Below are 21,936 nucleotides of genomic sequence, written 5' to 3'. Positions count from 1 at the left end.
TTAGACTGATTTAAGAAAGTGGTGATTATAGGTCCTCCTCCAAGACCAATGGTCTCACTAGTGTGAGACCAAAGGTTCACAATAATATTGGGCATGATTTCCCTCTTGTTCAGTGAGTCCTGAGTCCAATTAGACAGCTGTTGATTACCACCAAGATCTAAGTACTACTATTGCACTTTTAGGGATAGCTTGCCATGCTGGTCATTGTCCTGGTGGTTCATTCATAGCTGTCACAGCTGGATAGGATTCTTGACTGCTTTCCTCCCTTAGCAGCACAGTCCTCAAGGAGGAAGCTTTTGGGTCAGTCCTGTAGTAAGCTTTCCTGTTGGACTATCTTTGGACAGCCAGCCTGAAAAAAAAATGACGTGAAGACTTATTATTAATTATGAAAGTTTGGACCATAGCTTAGGTTTGTCTCAACCAGTTCTTATAGCTTACATTAACCCATATTTTATCTATGTTATGCCATGTGGCATTACCTCTCTTCCATCTTGCACCTCCTGTCTCCTTTTCTTTCTTTCTTTTTTTTTTTTTTTTTTTTGTTTGTTTTTTTTTTTTTGGTTTTTCGAGACAGGGTTTCTCTGTGTAGCTTTGCGCCTTTCCTGGAACTCACTTGGTAGCCCAGGCTGGCCTCGAACTCACAGAGATCAGCCTGGCTCTGCCTCCCGAGTGCTGGGATTAAAGGCGTGCGCCACCACCGCCCGGCCTCCTGTCTCCTTTTCATGTCTGGCTGGTGACTCCACCTTTCTTCCCAGAGTCCTCTCTGTCTCCAGAAGTCCCACCCAACCTCTTCTTGCCTAGCTATTGATCATTCACTTTTTATTAAACCAGTCAGAAGGTGCCTTGGCAAAGACACATCTTCATAGTGTAAACAAATATTTCACCACACAGTCCCAGGTCAGATCTTCTGAATCCTATGCCCAAAGTGTGTGATGTCTTTAGTGATAGGGATTTACCTTCAGTTTCTGGGAGGCATCAAGGGCAGCAGCAGTAGGCATATTGTTTGGGGGAACTTTTAGACGCCCTAACTGACAACTCAGAAGAGATTTCTCATGCCTGTTACTGAGCCATTGTGGGGAGCATTATCATCCCAAGTGGTGTAGTTCATCACACACACCTCCCCCCTCGAGTATGTATTATATGTAATTTTGAGTAAATATAAAATAATAATTCCCTATGTGTTTTTGATGCATCCTTATTGTTTCTCATTCCTCTTTCCTCCCCCTTTTCCTGTATTGTTTTCTGCCCACAATAGGGGAAAAACATTTTCCCTAATTCCCCTATGGATATCACCCATATCCTGATAGTCCCTTTCTAGAGTGTCCCCTCCCCTCCACGGTCCTTTTTGTTTTCCTGGTTTCTGTGTTTGCTTCAGGTCCTATACTCACATCTGAAGATTTGGAGCTGCATATGGGAGATCACATGTGCTGTCTGTCCTTCTGGGTCTGGGTTACCTCAGTATAATATTTCCTAGTTCCATCTATTAACCTGCAAATTTCATGATTTCATTTTTCTTTACAGCTGGACAGTATCCCACGGTGAATATATAGCACGTTCTCACTACCCACTGTCATCTGAAGCGCGTTTATGCTGTTTCCAGCCCCTAACTACTGTTAATAGAGCAGCAACACCCATTGCTGCTCAATATCTGTGGAGTAGGACGTTGAGTCGTTTGGGCGTATGTGTGCCAAGGGGTGGTACAGCTGGGTCACATGGTAGATCTGTGTCTAGCTTTCTGAGAGTCCTCCACACTGATTGGGGTAAGATGAAATCTGAAAATTGTTTTAATTTGTATTTCTCTGACAGCTAAGGGTGGCATAGTCTGGATATCAGTCCTCTGTCAGATTCTCTTACTTCTTGTAGCTGGGCTGACTGTTTCCTTTGCTGCGCAGAAGCTTCAAAGCCATCTTATTCATAGTTACCCCACAGAGAGAATGTAGTTTGTATCAATTTACTCTATTCCAGAAAAGGCAAAAGGAGTCACATTTCCTTCCCTTTTCTAAACCATATTTCATCCACCTCAGACCTCTCATCCCACTGATTGAAATTTCCTTGATGGCCTTACTGGTACCTTCCCAAATCAGAACAACCTCATCCCTGTGCCTGACGACCAGTGCTGCAATCCAGCCTGCCGCTGCTGGGGAACGAGGGATCTGTGGATCTCAAGTGAGACAGCCTAGTAGGCTCAGGTGTTTGAACGCCTGCCTCCCAGCTGGTGGGTTGTTTTGGAAGATGGTTCAGCCTTGCTGGAGGATGTGAGCCATGTGGGGTCAGCCTTGAGAGACCCCGCTCACACCCTGTTTCCAGTTCGCTCTCTTTGTTTTGTTCCTGTGGCTGTAGATGAGTTCTCTCCGATTCCTGCTCCTGTTGCTGGCTGTCACACTGTTCCAGCCATTATAGGTTCTTATCTCCCTGAAGCTCTGAGGCAATTCTTTCTTCCTTAAGCTGCCTTTGGCATGGCATTTTATCACAGCGACAGAAAAGTAACTGATAAAATATATTTATGGGTCTGGAGAGATGGCTCAGAAGTTAAGAGCACTGGCTGCTTTTCCAGATGTCCTGAGTTCAATTCCCAGAAACCACATGGTGGTTCACAACCATCTATGATGAGATCTGGTGCCCTCTTCTGGCCTGCAGGCAAACATTCAGGTAGAACACTGTATACATAATAAATATTTTAAAAAAAAGATATTTATAAGTTCAAGGCTTGCTTGGGAAATATGAACACATAGTGCCTGAAACCACTTTAGGCTTTAGACTTAGATTCTTTTGGATGAGCATACAACTAATAGGTTGTTTTGAATTTCAGTTTGTTATTGTATTATAGATTATATTGAGCATGGCATCAGGCTGTGGGGGAACTTAGCCAATATTACTTGTTTTTTAAAAAGCTTGTAATATGACATTCTTTGTACTGGACTCAATTAGGCTACCATGCCTTTTGAAATGTTTGTTTTCTTGTTTGTTAAGTCTTGATCCCTGATGTCAAGACTGTGTCTAAAGCAGGTAGAAAGAAAGCTATGGTGCTGGTTTAACTCATTATTCTTTCGAAAAGAAGAAAAGTTTCCAGAAATTTTTTACTATTTCTACTTATGTCCTACTTCAGAAATATGTCACATAACATTTACAAATCAGCAAAGGGATCTAAAAAGGCAAGCATTTAGCTTCCTAATTGCTCCATGGAAAGTGGTTAAGGAAAAAAGCCTGGGAATAAATTGGCCATTTATCAGCATTTCCCATTAAATCTGTGGTTTAGTTATGAGGACTTCTGCGGTTTCTCTGTGTGCATGTGTGGTCCATAGGTGTGTCCATGTGAGCACAGGTGTTTGCAGAGGACAGAGGGCTGGGTCCCTCTAGAGCTACGGTTGCAGGTGGTTGGGATTCACCTGACACAGGTACAGGGGAACTGAACCCGGGTCCTCTGTAAGAGCAGCACATGCTCTTAACCACTGAGCCCTCTCTCCACCCCACTCTTCTATTTCTTTTCATGGCTATTTCTTCCTTGAAACAATTGTTTCTGAGTTTCCATTACTCACAATAGCTTTCATGCTTTGGAAAATAATTAAAAATAGAGACAGAGTAATTTTAGGCTATGTAGTTCCCAGAATAATGAGAAACAAAGGAATGTAATTACAGCAAAATAAAACATACTCCAATAGCATGTATTTAAATAGAAGTGGTTAAGAAATATTACTCTCAGGAAAGCTTCCTTATGGTTATATATAAGACCGAGTTTATCTGCATGTATACCTGAGGGCCAGAAGAGGGCACCAGATCTCATTATAATGGTTGTGAGCCAAGCTGGATCAAGAACAGAGAGGGAGAACAAGGAATAGGAGACCATGGTAAATGAAGACCACATGAGAATAGGAAGAAGCAAAGTGCTAGAGAGGCCCACAGAAATCCACAAAGATACCTCCACAATAGACTGCTGGCAATGGTCAAGAGACAGCCGGAACTGACCTACTCTGGTGATGAGATGGCCAAACACCCTAATAGTCGTGCCAGAAACCCCATCCAAGGACTGAGGAATCTGGATGCAGACATCCACGGCTAGCCCCCCGGTGGAGCTCTGGGAGTCTAATTAGCGAGAAAGAGGAGGGTTTGTATGAGCGAGAATTGTTGAAACCAAGGTTGGATAAAGCACAGGGACAAATAGCCAAACGAATGGAAACACATGAACTCTGAACCAAAGGCTGAGGGGCCCCCAACTGGATCAGGCCCTCTGAATAGGTGAGACAGTTGATTGGCTTGATCAGTTTGGGAGGCAACTAGGCAGTGGGACCAAGTCCTGTGCTCATTGCATGAGTTGGCTGTTTGAAACCTGGGGCTTATGCAGGGATGCTTGGCTCAGTCTGGGAGGAGGGGACTGGACTTGCCTGGACTGAGTCTACCAGGTTGATCTCAGTCCTCGGGGGAGGCTTTGCCCTGGAGGAGGTGGGAATGGGGGGTGAGCTGGGGGGAAGGGGATGGGGACAGGAGGAGGGAGAAAAAGGGAATCTGTGACTGATATGTAGAACTGAATGGTATTGTAAAATAAAATAAAAGGAAAAAAAAAGACCGAGTTTATAGGCTAGGCTCAGGGCATTGTAGATGGGTTATTCTTGCTTATATTAAATTGTCTAGGCCTTAATATATCAAAAAGTATGAGACTTGTTTTTAAAAGATGTAGTATGTGACAATTAGTGTCTTGGGTCCTGGGTTCCCAGAGGGAACAACGGAATGAGTTCTACTGTTTTCCCAGCTAAAACCAGTTATTTGGGAAAAAGAGAGGAAACATAGATATCAAGGCAAATAGTGGTAGTTGCCTCTCCACAGTTACTCCACACATCTCCCTATAGATGTCCCGGAACGCCAAATCTTCCTCTTTGTGATCAGCTCTTTCATGCCAGCAGATGCCCACACTCTTTGTGAGTTCACTATAGGCCCATGCCAACATCTACCCACCAGTATTCTGGGTTCTTGTGTCTTGGAAGGAGAAATTGGACAGGATCTGAGGATAGTGACAGAAACAGAGAAGAAGTCAGAGGAAGGAAGAAGGGAGGAAGTGGGCTGGAATTGGGGGGAAGGTTAGAGCCCGGTGGCCCACGCTCTGGGGATCAGGACCTTTGTGGAGAGCACTTGTTTTGTGTGCAGGCTGCTGCTGTAGATCTTGTCGTGACTGGGAGGGTGGGCTTCCTCTCCATCATCAGGTTTCTCTCGTTTGCTAATTTTGACACCACCTGTTCCTGGTTTCTGCTGTGACCTGGATCTCTTTCACTTAATGGAAGGGAAAAGGTCATAAGAGGAAGAGCAAGGTCTATTTTATTTTAGATGCTATTTTACTTAGTAACAACAGGATTCATTATCTTCCTGGGATGGGACTTTGAGACAATCCCCCTTTCCTCTCTTGTATTACTATGTTTTATCACAAGGTGGCACTTAATGTCTTGTGTGTGATTAATCGTGGTACATAAGCAGAAGAAAATCCCACCTGCTTTGCTCTATTTAGGTAGGTAAAGCTTTACTTCAGTCAACTATAAAAAGGAAAGACTAAAGTGAGATGAGTGGGTAGAAACCAATGCAGGAAGAGAGGGAGCGATAAATAACACTAAAGAAGTTTGAAAAAGCCATGAGATCCTATTATTTTATGTTTTCCTAAAATTACATATAGTGTATATGTGTACATACATACATAATACATGTATAGTTGTTTTTTAAATGAAGTTACATCACCTGTGGTTATAATGCTCCCTCCAAGAGCCATAGACTAACAAAAATTACAATACCAGATCTGAAGAATCTCTTTTTGAGTTGTTAGTCAGGGGAAAACAGGAAATCCCCCAAACAATGTAGGTTATTGCTGTCACCCTTGGGTGCTTCCTAGAACTTGAAAGAGCTACCTCTTAATAAAGACACCCTGCACTTCTGACACAGGATTTGGAGGAATGAAACTGGATCTAACCTGAAGCCTCCTCTCTTGGGAATAGTTCATAAAGTATTGGAAGATGCTATGCAAACAGGCAATAGAGCAAACCCATCAATAGTCCTACCCAACTGGGACAGCTGTGAATTGCAATAATGACTGCCATGGCAAGATATCCTCAAAGGTTCAATAAAAGCACTTATATCTTGGGGGGGTCACCAACAGCCATCTAACTGAACTCAAGGCCTGCTCAACATGGGGGGATTCATGCCTGGTACTGTAAACCGAACCAACTACCCATGGCTGACGAGACCATGGAGCTTTCAGCAACCATTATAATTTCTAAGTACATTTTAAATAATCATGCCCAGAGTACTCACACTCCTAAAGTATAGCTCTCACCCCTCATCAAAGAAGCTCCCCCCTCCCCTGCCAGGCAATGAAGCCATTAATGAAGTCTACAACTGGTCAAACTGCAGAGAACAACTGTCATGGAGTGCACAGCCCCAACTGATTCTACACCCTCTACACGTAAGGCTCCGGGGGACATTGTGGAAGAGGGGGTGGAGGATAATACGAGCCAGAGGACCAGAAGATCTGCCGCAAGATTCTGTCCTCTGTAAACGACAGAGAATCTGTACCCTTGAAACCTCCACAGTGTGGTTGCCTGAACAATACTCATTGACATGCCAGCGTGGATAGGAGAACTCTCACAAGAGTTCCCCCCTAGATGAAGAACTACAGGCCATTAATGACTGCCGAGAGAGGGAGAAGCAGTCTTCCCCAGGGATGAGCCTCCTAATTGGTTATTGGCTATATGGCTATCCCTAAAAACATAAACATGAAGCAACACTAAATGCACCAGAAGGTTGCATTTATACATTCATATGATTATATGTAGCAATAATTTAAAGAAAAAGAGGCTATGAATTTAAGAAAGAGTGGGGGTGAGAGGTGACGTGGGAGCCGTAGTAAGAAGAGGGGAGGGGACTATGTAAATACTGCACTTTTGTATGAAGTTCTCAAAATATAAATAAAAATTTAAATAAAAGCCAAAGGGCTGAGGATGCAGCTCGGTGGTAGAGCACTTGCTTGCCATGGGTGAGGCCCTAGGTCTATGTCTGACTCTGAAATGAATAAATAAATAGATGGGCAAAATCATACAGCATAATCACATCCTAGTGAATACTTGGGAGGGTGTTTGGTTCCTTAAAATGGTTTGCCATTCACTCAGCAAATATTTGTTATATGATTAGCATTGTGTATAAGACACCTAACTCTACCCTTTCTTTAGATACAAATTCTCTTAACTCACATCTCTCTGAAACCTACTATAGTCGTGAAACTGTCGAGAAGAACATGGAGAGACACCACAGTGAAGCAATTTGGTCTCTTTGTCACAATAATTATGATCATAGTCACCGTCCATTGAGCATTGATCTGTAGTGAGCATTCTGCTTAAATGCTTTCCCTGTGTTTATTTTTAATACTCATAGTACCTTTTTAGAAGGTACAACTATTATTCTTTTACAAACTTGTGTGTGTATCAGTAGGCAGGGAGACAGGTGAAGAATCTCCTACTGAGTTTAAGTATCTTGCCCAAATCTTATAGCAATTAAGTGGCAAAGTAAGATGTGAGGCAATCTGACTTTAGAGTTCTCTTATGTGATAGCATTAAGGGAAAATGCCCCCCCCCCCCCCGAGTCTCAGGCATTTAAATACTTGGTCCTCAATTGGTGGCGCTGTTTGGGGAGGTTTAGATTGTTCAGCCTTGCTGGAGTAAGTACACCACTGAGGTGGACTTTGAAATGAAAAGCCACACATCACTTTCAGTTCACTTTTTCTGCTTTGTGCTGGTGTTTGAGATGCGAACCCCAGTATGTGGATGGAGGCAGGCTAAGAGAGAGATGTATGTTTCAGGTAGCAAAGCTAAAGGGGAGCCATTCAAGTTCCATGAAATTCAAGTCCTAAACATCAGATATGGAGGTACAGGGTTCGGCATTTGCCCTGCTGGGTTCTGTCTTGCTTTGGTCCAGTGTCTCCTCACTATGTTCCCATTCTTCCCTTTTTTGATGTCAGTCAGGTCCCTCATCTCCAGAGCTATGACAGCACATTTGCTGTCCCATTCACTCATTTTTGTTGCGGGAGGTTGATGGGAGGAAGGTACCCTTACCTTCACTCTTCCAGAGACAGGTTTAAACATGTCATGGAGGAGGACTTCTTAGATGCTATAACCTACCTCATAAGCATTTCCAGATGAGCTAAATATTATTTTCAGCTTTCTGACTCACTGTCTTGACCCATCCATCCCATGCAGCAGGGCTGGGTGGAAATAGAATTTTCCATGGCCATAGTTCATTCTCATCAGTAACTCAGCAGTGTGCCTGACCCATCAGTCAGGAGTAATGCATGTACAAATGCTGTATTGGCAAAAAAGAACCTATTGTGACCAGGCCGTACACATGAGAAGTCCTTAATAAACACCGCAGAGCGAAGAAACGCTAACTGCCTTGCTGATGGGCGAGGGTTACTGGTTCATTGCCTTAGTTTAGGGTTCGTCTGGCTTTTTAGGTAAAGTTGCTTGTGATATGGGAGCAATGCTCAAAGAATTCTGATCATACCAAGAACTGTAGAATTTCTCTTTCCTAAATATAAAGGTTAGGGAGCAGATTTTATAACTGTCATTTTCCAGTGGAGAAATGAAGGCATGGATTCAGGACATCGAAAAGGTCACAACTGAAAACTCCTCATAACGGCTCATAGCTCAGTCCTCAACATAAATGTTGTCTTCACACCTCTTATTTCTGCTGCTTCAACCCACGTCTCACTTCTGGATGACACTTGAGGCAACACATACCCAAAGCTCCACAGAATAAAGACTGAGACAGTTCATATAGAGACAGAGCTAGACATGGAGTGGAGGCAGCCTAAGAGGAAGATGTATGTATGTTTCAGGCAGCAAAGCTGGAGGGGAGCCATTCAGTCAGGTCTGAACCCTGATTCTGGACGGTGCTGGGAGGGAGACATGGGCAGGAAGGCCTTGACTCACCACAAGTGTGTATTGCTCATGACCTCATCCTTAACTGGAGCTTGCTGAGAATTAACACAGCAGTCATATGTATGCCCCGGTGATTACACCTGACTTATATGATCTGGAGGTCAACACTGGCTATTCAGGAGGCTACTTGTAGTACTGATTCTATCTGTGGAGATTAGGGTGTGAATTGCCTTAACCAAACCTACTCTAAAAAAGTTTTGTGGCTTTTTTTTTCCTTTCAAGGAAGACTGGATTTATTTTTAATGCACTTTTTCGAAGTTCAGTAGTACACTTTATTTCACCAATTCCTTGATCTCTTTCATCACTTCTGTCTGTGATATGCATGAATGCAAACACACCAGCAAACACATGAGCCTCTGAGGGAGCTGCTTGTTGCATGGAGAAGACAACTTCTCTGGGCTTCTCCAGAACCATTCTCTGCAGGGACACCCCTCCCAGCCCTCTAGTAGATCCCTACACATTCTTAGGCCTTCAGTCTCATCTTGCATCTTCAGGGGACTGGTTCTTGACCCAGTCTGCTTTCTCAGTTGTCTTTTTGTGATTTTTCTAAATCATCGGGTTTCTGCATTTTAGAATACTACAGTGTATGAAAATAAGTTGTTTCTGCCTCTTTTATGACCCTGTAAAGTGGAAAAATTTTGTTTGGTTTTGGTTTTTGATCTCTGCCGAGTGCTGTGCCCTAACACATGGTTCGCAGGAAGTGCCTTTAGGATTTCTAGTTCGGTTACAGCTCATTCTAAAGGAACAGTGTTGTGTAGGACAGTGGGGCCCACTGACCCTCCACTTCTCATTGGGGATTCTGTCTCCTGGGGTTCAGGCAGGTGAACTTGGACTGCTTCTGTGGCTCACTTGCATTTCAGGACAGTGGTCATCATTTGTAGCAAACTTCTTCCCATTAACAGTGAACCCTCAATGGGTGGATTGCATCTTGCTTCACTTCCTTTTTCTATGTCTCAGTGAGTACTACACCTGACTGCTTTTGAACCAGGGTAGAGAGAGACAGGGAGAATTATACTCTTTGTGTCTTTCTTCCTTCCTTCCTTCCTTCCTTCCTTCCTTCCTTCCTTCCTTCCTTCCTTCCTTCCTTCTTTCCTTTCTTTCTTTCCTTCTTTCTTTTTTTTGCTTCCTGTTCCTTGTTTAATTTTTGGTAAACTAGGAAGGATTATTTTTCTCCCTAGAATGCTGTTTATCTCTTGTGAAAGAGTAACTGTCAAACCAGTCAGTCTTCTGTCTCTAGCTCCTACCCGGTTATTCCTTTCTACATCAAACACAGACAAAGGGCAAGAGGGCCCCAAATAGTGAATTGGACCTGAATATTCATCTCCAATTTTTGGTACAGGTTCCAAAGACCAAATCCAGCCTTGTGCTTCTGTGAGTCCTATTTATCTTGATTTGCATATTTTTTAAATATTATTTGGTTAGTAGACACCACAGCACTTCCCAGTTTACAATGTGTTTCCTAAATAGTTGCAGAGGATTCACAACACAGTATAGAGCAAGAAAGAATTGATAAATAGAAAAACAGCAGTATGTTCAGGGTAGGAGAAAGATGGCCCTGTGCTTGAAATTAACAGTAACCTCACTTTATGGCTAGCTGGGATTACAACAGAAAGGCTCCACTTCCTTAAGTGTTTTGTGAATACCTCCTGTGTGGGACTGTGAACTTGATTGAGATGGCTGTGAGGCAATACTGAGGCCTTAGGAAACTTATCACCTCATTTGACTCTACTACCATGGTGTTTTGTGAGGTGTGTAATGAGGTATTAGGAGCTCTGAGGGTACAAAGCTACATCGGTCAGAGAAACAAAAGAAGAAGAAGAAGAAGAAGAAGAAGAAGAAGAAGAAGAAGAAGAAGAAGAAGAAGAAGAAGAAGAAGAAGAAGAACAAAGCAAGGGGAGGAACCACCATCACCACCACCACCACCACCAACACAAAAACTCAAAACAAAACAACCCAACTAAACAGACAAAACACAAGGAAAGTTTCAGGAATTAAAAATAGTCTTATTAAAAAAGGTATGGTTGACTCCTGCCAGTAAAACAGGTAGGCTAACTGTAGATCTTCACCTCTCTCTCTCTCTCTCTCTCTCTCTCTCTCTCTCTCTCTCTCTCTCCTCTTCCAAACCCCATTGCCCAGTTTTATCCCCAGCTCTGCAGCAAACACCTGCTGATCCCCACCACACCAACATCTCCAGTGGATCACACAGATCTCTTTTCCTAACCTCCTTCCCCCACTCATAGCTTTACCCCAGCCCCCAACCCCAGCATGCACTCCCTGGGAACCCACAGGCCACTCTGACCATGGAAGCAAATAAGCTAACAGCAGAGATTCACCTTTCCCTTCTCTTCTATGCCAAGGACAATTTCAAGAGCCATGCCATATTGCCTGCCTGAGTTAAGTGTTTCTGTTGTCTAGTATTGAGTCACTAACCAGAAACTTTTGACATGCATGGACAAGTCCTGAGTTATTAGAAAATAACATTTCCTTATCTTTCTGCTACAAATGACCATTAGTAACAATGTTTTGTGGTTGGGTTGCTTGGCAACAACCCAACAGTCCCCTGATCTTTTCCCAAAGAAAGTTCCCTGGTCTGCTTACTATAAAACCCACCTGAGAAAAATAAAATTTTGCAGCTTGATCAGAATACTGTCTTGCTGTCAATTCTTTGTGTCTCTTGTCCCTTCATTCGCCATTCCCCCTTCTAGGGTCCCTGCTGAAGATCCCACTGGCCGGGACACTTCTACAAATCCAGTACCCCAGTCTCCTCCCTACCTCCGAAGACCACCTGCTGCACCCCTTATATCCCCCTATCCACCTCCAGTAGATCACACAGATCTTCTCCTCCTAACCTCCCCCGTTCCCCTGATTTATCCAAGCCCCCAACTCCAGCAGGACACTCTAGCCAAGGAAGCAGGTAGGCTACCGAAGATAAACACCTTTCTCTCCACTCCTCCAAGCCTAACCCCCCCTCCCCATTTTCATCTGCAGCTCTGTAATAGACCTTCTGCTATAGCCTTTCCTCACCCTGTCCCCATTCCCAGGGGACTGAGCAGATCCTGGTGGAACACCTGCTTTCCTCCCTCACAGTGGAGCTCTCTCTCACCTCCCCTCCTCTAACCCATCACTAGTCCCGTGTGTCCCATCTCTATACCTAGAACCCCCAGGGGCCACACCTATCAGGATTTCAGAAGAATTTCCTACCAGGAAACACACAGCCACCACACTCTCCTAAGAACCAGAGAGGGCAACAGAAACCAAGGAACAAAACACCCACCCAACAAATAGAAGATCAGATATCAGCACCTAGAATTACAATCTCCCCAAATCTAGATGCCTAGAAGCCAGCATAAAAACAATAACCAACCGCCAGGACAATGTCTCCACTAGAGCATAGCAACCCTAGCATAGCAGGCCCTGAGTATAGCAACATAGATGGAACACAAGAAAAGACCGTAGAGGAGTCTTCATCAATATGCCACAGGTTCGCAAAGAGGAAATGAATAAATCCCTTAAAGAAATCCAGAAAAACACAAACAAACAGCGGAAAGAAATGAATAAAACACTCTAAGACCTGAAAATGGAAACAGGAGCAATAAACAGCAACTCAAACTGAGGGAAATCTGGAAATGAGAAATTTAGGAACTCAACTAGGAACCCCAGAGGCAAGCCTCACCATCCAAATACAAGAGATGGAAGAGAGCATCTCAGACATTGAAGATATAATGGATACCTTGGCCAAAGAAAACATTAAATCTAAAACACTCCAACTATAAAACATCCAGGAAATCTGGGACACTATGAAAAGACCAAACCTAGGAATAATAGTAATAGAGATAGGAGAAGAAACCCAGCTCAAAGTCCCAGAAAATATTTTCAACAAAGTTCATAGAAGAAAATTCCCTAACCTAAAGAAGGAAATGCCTGTCAAGACACAAGAAGCTTACACAACACCAAATAGACTGGGCCAGAAAAGGAAGTCCCCTTGTCACATAACAATCAAAACACCAAATGTATAGAATAAAGAAAGAATATTAAAAGCAGCAAGAGGAAAAGACTAAGTAACATTTAAAGGCAGACCAAGTAGGATAACACCTAACTTCTCAAAGGAGCTTTAAAAGCCAGAAGGGCCTGGACAAATGTTTGACAAACTCTAAAAGACCACAGGGGCTATGAGAGCCAAAGTTACATTTTAAGTTTTAATTACTATGCCTAAGAGATCAATAAAGCAAAAACGCCTCAGATCTGTAAGCCCCTTGCCCAAGGACAGATAATTCCTAAAATGCTGGAGGCTATTGTGTGGTGATATATTGTGCACCTTAATAAAATCTGTCCGAAGATCAGAGGAGATGGCTGGGTGGAGAAAGGCACATAAGGCATGAGGAAATAGGAACTGAGGGCTTTTCAGGCTGAGGAGTCCTAGAGATAAGATGTGGCAGTGGCTTGTTCCTTTGTCTCTCTGATCTTCAGGCAAATTTTGTTTGGGTACACAACACATCACCACACTATTGTTTATGGAGATGACAAGCCACATGTTTTTCAGTTCCCTAAACAAGTTTGTTTGACCCATCTGTACTGAGTGTGCTTAATCACATGTGGGCAGGTTCACAGGCTGGAGGAACATAAGGATGTATACTTGCCCCTGATTAGACCTGATGGGAAATGCAATGAATTATGGGTTTTCCTTTTTAAGCCCCTACCAACTGTTATTGGGGGCCATTTTCCCAGGAACCTGGGTATGGACCTGGCCAGAGCACATTCACCTGGCCGGTATTTAATTAAAGCTTGCTTCAAATTTAGCTTTAAACTGTAGTAATAGCCTTATTCTATATCACTGAGATTAACAATGCCAGCCCAAACTACTATACTAATCAAAACTTTCAGTCATATTAGATAGAGAAAACAAGACATTCCATGATAAAACCAAATTTAAGCAATATCTATCTATAAATCCAGCCCTTCAGAAGGAACTAGAAGGAAAACTCCAATATAAAGAAGTTAATCACACCCAAGAAAACAATAAATAATCCCAGACCAACAAAATCAAAAGAGGGGAAGAGCGCACCACCACCACCACCACCACCACCACCACTAACACTACCAACAACAACAAAATAATAGGAATCAACAAACCCTGCTCATTTCATAATTCTCAACATCAGTGGTCTAAATTCCCTAATAAAGACACAGACTAACAGAATGAATGCAAAAACAAGTACCATTCTTCTGCTGCATCCAAGAAACACGTTAACTTCAAGGATAGATATCATCTCAGGGCAAAAGTATGGAAAAAGATACTCCAAGCAAATAGACCTAAGAAGCAATCTGCTGTAGCCATTTTAGTATTTCATAAAATAAACTTCATGATAAAAGCTAATCAGAAGAGATAGGTAAGGACTACATACTCATCAAAGGAAAAATCTACTAAAATGACATTGAAATTCTTAACATCTATGCACCAAAAATAAGGGCACCCAGGTTCATTAAAAAAAAAAAAGCACTACAAAAGTTAAATTACAGATAGATCTCCACAAACTGATAGTTGGAGACTTCAGTACTTCATTGTTGCCAATAGACAGATCATCCAGACAAAAACTAAACAGAGAGATGCTGGAGCTAAATGACATCATAAAGCAAATGGACCTCACAGTTATTTACAGAACATTTCACCCCAACACAAAAAATATACCTTCTCAGCAGCTCATGGCACTTCCACATACCCATAAATAATGCAAGCCTCACCAGACACAACAAAATTGGAAGGACATCCTGGATCCTATCTGACCACCACAGATTAAAGCTGGGTGTCAACCACAACAGAAACAATAGAAAGCTTACAAGCTCGTGGAAACTGAACAATTCTCTATGGAATGAAAAATGGCCCAAGAAAGAAATAAAATACTTTCTAGAATTGGATGAAAACGAATACACAACATACCCACACTTAGGGGACACAATAAGGTGTCTAAGAGGCAAGTTCATAGCACTACGTGCCTACACAGATAGAAAACTGGAGAGAGCTCATACTAGTAACTTAACAGCACACCTGAAAGCTCTAGAACAAAAAGAAGAAAGCATAACCAAGAGGAAAAGACAGCAGGAAACCATCAAACTCATGGCTGAAATAAATAAAATAGAAACAACAATAATAAGAAAAAAATACAAAGAATCAATGAAACTAAGAGTTGGCTCTTTAAGAAAAACAGTAAGATTGACAAATCCTTATTCAAATTAACTAAAAGGTAAAGAGTCAAAATCTAAATTAACAAAACTAGAAATGAAAAGGGGGCAGAAAAACAGACACTGAGCAAATCTAGAGAATCTTAAGGATATCCTTTAAAAACCTTTACTCCACCAAATTTAGAAAATCTAAAATTAATGGATAATTTTTTCTGTATATATCACCTATCAAATCAAGATCAGATAAGCAATTTAAATAGACGTATATCCCATAGTTAAACAGAAGCAGTCATTATAAGTTTCCCAACGACAACAAAATCCCAGGGCTAGATGGTTTTAGTGCATAATTCTACCAGATCTTCAAAGAGCTAATGTCAATACTCAATTTATTCCACACAATAGAAACAGAAGGTACATTGCCCAATTCATTTTACAAAGCTACAGTTACCCTGATAACCATACTAGTTAAAGACCCAACAAAAAAGAGAATTACAGAACAATTTCCATTATGAACATTGATGCAAAAATTCTCAGTAAAATAATTGCAAACCAAGTCCAAGAACACGTCAAAAAGGATGCATTATGTAAGAAAAAAACTTTCAATAAAAGGGAAAAAAAAGATGGTATGGTTTCTACAGGTAGATGTGGGGAAGGACACACCAGAGAGAAGAGAGAGAGAGAGAGAGAGAGAGAGAGAGAGAGAGAGAGAGAGAGAGAGAGAGAGAGAGAGAGAGAGAGAAAGAGAGAGAGAGAGAGAGACAGACAGACAGACAGACACACAGAGAGAGAACACATAGTGACCCAGAACAGATATTTGAGATGTGAGAAGACAACTTGTAATCAGACTTAATTTGGGGTGAAATGTTAGTAACAGGAGAACCTGAGACTGGAAGAGTGCTCTGTCCAGATCTTTTCTTTTGTCTTCAGTTTGTATTTCTTTTCTTCAAGTGTAACAAACAAATAAAAAACAGAGACAATTTTCTGAGTGCCCTTAACCCCTGGGATTTCTTTGTGAATTATTTGTAGAATGTAAGGAAAGATGGAACTAAAAACCTTCCCTTGGTATCTGATAGTATTACAACAAACACATACAGATGCACAACACACGCAGATCATCATACACATCATTACTTCGTTGCCATTGTTTCCAGTGACACCTCACGGCTCATTTCAGTCCGTCATGTTCAGTCTGCTGTATAGGAGTTTTTTACAATACAACTGCTTTTTTTTTTAAAATTTAAAAAGTTTATATTTGTTTGCTTAGTTTCTTTTGAGAGATGTAAGTTTTATATGACAATTTTATACATGCTTATAATCTCTCTCTGAACTCATTTTTTAAAATTATGGTGCTTGAATAAGCATGGGTGTGGGGTTATTTACTGGAACATTGACAACTTATTAGAAGAAGGACTCTCCTACCCCCAGCAGCCATTAACTGCCAATAGCTCTTCAGCTGAGGGCAAGGCCTCACTAATCGCCTCTTTATTATAGTGTAAAGTATGTTGGTAACCTGTTTTGCCTGTTGAGAATAAACAAGATGGCTTTGTCTCAGACTTAAGTGTTTGATTCAGGTGTCCTCAAAGCCTTTGTCTTTGGGCAGCCTGGCCCCTGGACACTGATAAGGAAGAAGAATAGCAAATAGTTACGGTTGTTAAAAACATCGTGGTGCCCTTTAGAACATATGGAAGGCAAAACATTTCTTACCAAGGTTACTAGTGTTTATCCAGCCGCATAAAAATGCCTGTGGTGAGCAGCTCACCCATAGAGACAGCATTCTGCTCTGCCTGGCAATCTCTCAGTAACTTCAGCAAGACTGTGGCACACAGCTTCCCCAGTCATTTCTGACAGATGCTGTGGGCACCCAATTTAATGTTCTGCTATTTGCCTCTTGCTAGTTCTTTTATCTGTTCAGGCACCACTTGTAAGCGACAGTGCTTACTTACGGAACCAGGGTATCCTGATATGGTTGGTGGGAATTAAAACCAGGCAGAGTTGGAGGGGTCTCAGCCAGACTGAGGCTGAGAACAGTTTATTCCAAGCAAGCAGACTTTTTGTACATTTATCAAAACCGAATACAGTGGGGTCGCCATGATATAACGATGGTTGCAAGCTAGATAGGTCATATAAGATTAGTGTTTTAAGACTAATTGTTGTGCCAAATTTTAACATGGTTTGCTGACTTCTAAGGGTCACAGAGAAACACAGGTGCCTTAAATGCCTCACTGCCTGAGGGTGTGACTCAGTTTCTCAGGAATTGAATGGCACAGAGTGCCAGGAGCCTTGGACTCAAGCCTCAAAAACCCACAATGCATGTTTCTCAAGACAGCTAGTGTTATGATATATTGCACAGGGAGGTGGGGGGACACAACACCCTGGCGGGTATCCCATGTGCAGGGAACCGTGGGGGCATGCTGGGCAGATGCAGTGGTGGGCTGCCGGACGACCCATGCCATGCAGGCATGAAGGCAGGGCAGTGGTGGACAGTCATTCATGACCCAGACGAAGCGTCCACACGGAAATGGTTTATTATAATAGAGAGATGAAGAGAAGATAGGAAAGAGGGAGAGGAGAGAGCAAGAGAGAGGAAGTGGGGGTCGAGGGGTGCACACCTCGTGGGAGGAGAAGCAGAAGAGAGAGAGGAAGGAGATGGCTTTTTCCTTAAAATGAGGCTTTTATGTCAGGACACAGGGCAGCACCAGGTGGCAGGATTTCAAGGGGCGGGTCATAATATTAACAGCTAGGCCAGGCTAACTCCTTGATTCCTTGCAGAAACCTCCCCCAAAACCAACATTCTACTATACTCGAGACTGTCAATCAGACACTCCAGCTGTTGCCTAAGCAGAGCTGCTCTATTTGACTTCTGCTCGATGCTGTAAGCATCCAATTTGATGACAGTCATCCATCTGCTACATTCTATTTGTCTTTTTACATTTGTTTGTTATATACTAAGTAAAGTCACTCATTAGAAACTAAAAGTACAGCTACAATGGATGATTCTCTGGATGATGAAGGGTCCAGTCTTGTTCAGGTCTTGTGTAGGCAATCACAGCTATAGTGAGCTCATGAGCACAGGGACCACATCATTCCACACTAGTTACCCCCAGATCCTTTAGCTCCTATACTGTCTCTACTTTCTCAGTGGTATAGATGCTGGATGTTCTCTGTTGCATGGGCTGTTCAAAGAAGGAGAGTAACCCCAAAATGTAATTTTTAGGCTCTCTGGCAGCAGGGAAAAACAGTTTCTGAGACCTGAACCCTAAACCTCAGTTCAGAAACCTATTTATTGATTGTATACAAAGGTAGTCTTTGGGGCACAACAAGTTCCTCATACCAAAGCCCCTTTGATCTATTCTGTATGTTTTCTGAAGGAAGACATGATACCCCCTACAACCTTTAGTCCTTGTCTTTACTGTTTGCGGTACCCAATAATTCAAGACCTCCAAGTACACCTGGATAGTTTTCTGACCAAAGTCATGCAACAGGTGGATAACCTCCTCAGAAGAACAGCTCTATAAATCATAGAAACCAATCACTGCTATCTACATGATTTCTTCAAGGTCTGGGTACCTTCAACAAACACTAATACATTCAACTGTTACCTTAGATACAGTGAGAAAGAACTGTTACATTCTAATGTTTACCCTAGATACTCCTAGATTCCCACTACAGATAGATGCTCTGATTTGGGCTGAGCTCTCAACAGTTATTTATGATATGGTCAGCACTTTGACCAGTTAAGAATCTCTGTACCAACCTCTGCCCACTGAGGGGGAGAGGAGAGGAAAGCTTCTCTGACTAAAACCAAGAGCAGCACTAGTCTATAGGTATAAGTGCAAGTATTTATACCTATATATGCAAGGTAGAAAGCAGTTTGACAACTTATATACTTAATAAAGCAATAGCTGTAGGTTTCTCACTAGGGCACATGACCTCCCCAGCTATGGGTTTTTGACTAGGTTTATAGTACCAGGTATTATCCCTCCCATCAAAAACAGCCTTAAATCCAATCAAAGATGAGCTGGTTATCACTATAAACATTATACCACTGTTGCGCCCGTGGACACATCTCTCTCGGCATATCAGTTATGATGTGTACAGGATTCATAGCTGAATATGACTGTTGATGTGTTTTCTTCACTTGCAGACTGCATAGCATCTTCTGATGCTAGGAAAGCTAGCTAGCAGGAAGGAGGCTTCCAACTTTGTTCTAGTTTGATTCTTCTACGTCCTGCAACCAAACTGTGTGCTGTTTTCACTAGTAGGATCTCACCATACAGTTCTGGTAGACAACTGAGAATAGTGGCAATGGACTGTGCTGTTTTGGGGGCCTCCTAGTCCCCTAGAACCAACAACTCATAGGGACTCCTGCTCCTGACACCACAATTTTCACTTCATATTTTCTGGGACTAGCATTTCAGGGTACCTCTAGTCAAATTCCCCTTTAAAAATTGTATTTTAAAATTAGATTATGAAGTAGTGTGCTTCTGTTTGTCATATATATATGTCTATATATGTCTCTCTCTCTCTCTCTCTCTCTCTCTCTCTCTCTCTCTATATATATATATATATATATATATATATATATATATATATATATATATATATATATATATCTGTTTTGGTTAGCCCTCTTGCTCACCAAGCCCCTCCCATCATCCTTTCTTAAATCTTTTCATCTTTAATGTCCCACCCCCCTCTATTTTTATAACGTGTTCTACTACTCCCCTCTGTGATGGTGAATTCTTGGTTGCCAGTTTGACTAGATCAGATTCATTTAAGAAGTAAGCTGCTGGGCATGCTTATGGGTCATTTTCTTGATAGGCTATTTGAGTGGGAAGTCCTACCATAGATGTGAATGGTACTGGTAGGCTCAGATAAAGGGAGGTCTGTGCTGGCTAGTTTTATGTCAACTTGACACAAGCTATGTGTCATCTGAGAGAAGGGAACCTCAACTGAGAAAATGCCTACAGAAGATTAGGCTGTAGGCAAGCCTGTACAGCACTTTCTGAATTAGTGATTGATGGGGAGGGCCCAATACATTGTGGGTGGTGCTATACCTGGGCTGGTGGGGGCAGTCCTGGGTTCTGTAACAAAACAGGTGGAGTGTCTTAGTTAGGGTTTCTATTGCTGTGAAGAAAAACTATGACCATGACAACTCTTATAAAGGAAAACATTTAACTGTAGCCCACTTACAGTTCAGAGGTTCAGTCCATTATCATCATGGTGGGGAGCATGGTAGCATGTAGGCAGACATGGTGCTGGGGAAGTAGCTGAGGGTCCTACATCTTACACAGGCAACAGGAAGTGATCTCAGACACTGGGCAATATCTTGAGCATATATGAGACCTCACAGACCACCTCCACAATGACACATTTCCCCCAACAAGACCACACCTACTCCAACAAGGTCACACTTCCTAATAGTGCCACTCTCTTTGGGGGCCATTTTCTTTCTCATACCACTACACTGAGGAAGCCATGAAGAGCAAGGCAGTAAGCAGCACCCCTCCATGGCCTCTGCATCAGCTCCTGTCTCCAGTTTCCTACTCTGTTTGAGCTCCAGGCCTGACTTTCTTTAGTGCTAAATAGTGATATGGGAGCATAAGCCAAGTAAACCCTTACCTCCCCAAATTGCTTTGGTCATGGTGTTTCGTCATAGTAACAGTAATCCTAACTAGGACAGTGTCTCAGGGAAAAGGTTTACTTTTTGCCTTAGTGTCTTGCTAACTTGCTAGTGGGTTTATCTACTCCATGGCTGTTGTTGCTACTGCTGCCATTGTTATTACATTATTTCCCTGATATAAAGACCCAACTTCCCCCAGGCTTCTAATGTGGACTGAAGATCAAGGAATCTCCAGAAATCCTCGAGCCCTTAAGCAGCAGGTTACCACTGTTGAGGCATTAGCCTTATTGACTGAGTAACTACCCAGTTCCCAGCCTCTCTGCTGCTCAGCCACTGCTGGAAAGACCAGACCATATCTTGTAAGGCAACCTCACATATTCTCTTTCAAAACACCTTCATCCTGTCATTGTGTTCCTTTAGGGCACCTGCAGTCTGTGGTGCTGGGGATGGTTTTAGAGGAACAGACTGCAAGGAGTAATTTCTCTAGTGGGCTTGTGACTGGCTCTCTGACTTGATTAAACCCGGTTCCTACAGACTCCTCTAGTAGCATGGAAAGTCCTGGGAATTCATAGTGTGAACTCCTTAATGAACTATGCTGGGTACATGACTGTGACACTCCTGGTCACCTCTGTGAGGAGCAAGAAGTTTGGGAACTGTATATAAAACTTTTGACTATTTATGGAAAAGTTAGGAAGACAGTGATGCTGGTTGGTTTGCTTCTAGGATCTTTGAATAAATTAATAAAGGAAAATAATGAGTTCAAGGATAAAAATCACTCAGCTCCAGGTGTATGTAAACAAGCCTGGGAGAGAATCTTTCTTCCAGCTGTAGAGCTTATGTTGCTGAAAATAAAACCTAGGACCTCATCATATGCTTGGATGACTGACAGTTAAGTCCCAGTCTTGAAACTTGTGAGAAGTTAAAGTGAGGACATGGGCTAGAAAATAGTGGATTTTGGGATTTCCTGTAATTTGGGGTTGAGATGTGTGAGAAGACCCAGGTGAGGACGAGGGACATTGAATCTCGGGTTCAATAGATTTATTTTGCCTAAGGAAGTAATATTTTCAACTTTAGCAGAGAATGCATCCTCACTCCCAACCCTCTCAGCCCTTTCCAGAAGGAATTGAATCCATATTGTCATAGAATGACCAGTGTCTTTCCATGAGGACAATA

Source organism: Peromyscus maniculatus, chromosome 12 (assembly GCF_049852395.1).
Source record: "Peromyscus maniculatus bairdii isolate BWxNUB_F1_BW_parent chromosome 12, HU_Pman_BW_mat_3.1, whole genome shotgun sequence".
NCBI lineage: Eukaryota > Metazoa > Chordata > Mammalia > Rodentia > Cricetidae > Peromyscus > Peromyscus maniculatus.
The sequence above is the reverse complement of the archived record's forward strand: the minus strand, read 5'-3'. Positions refer to the sequence as shown.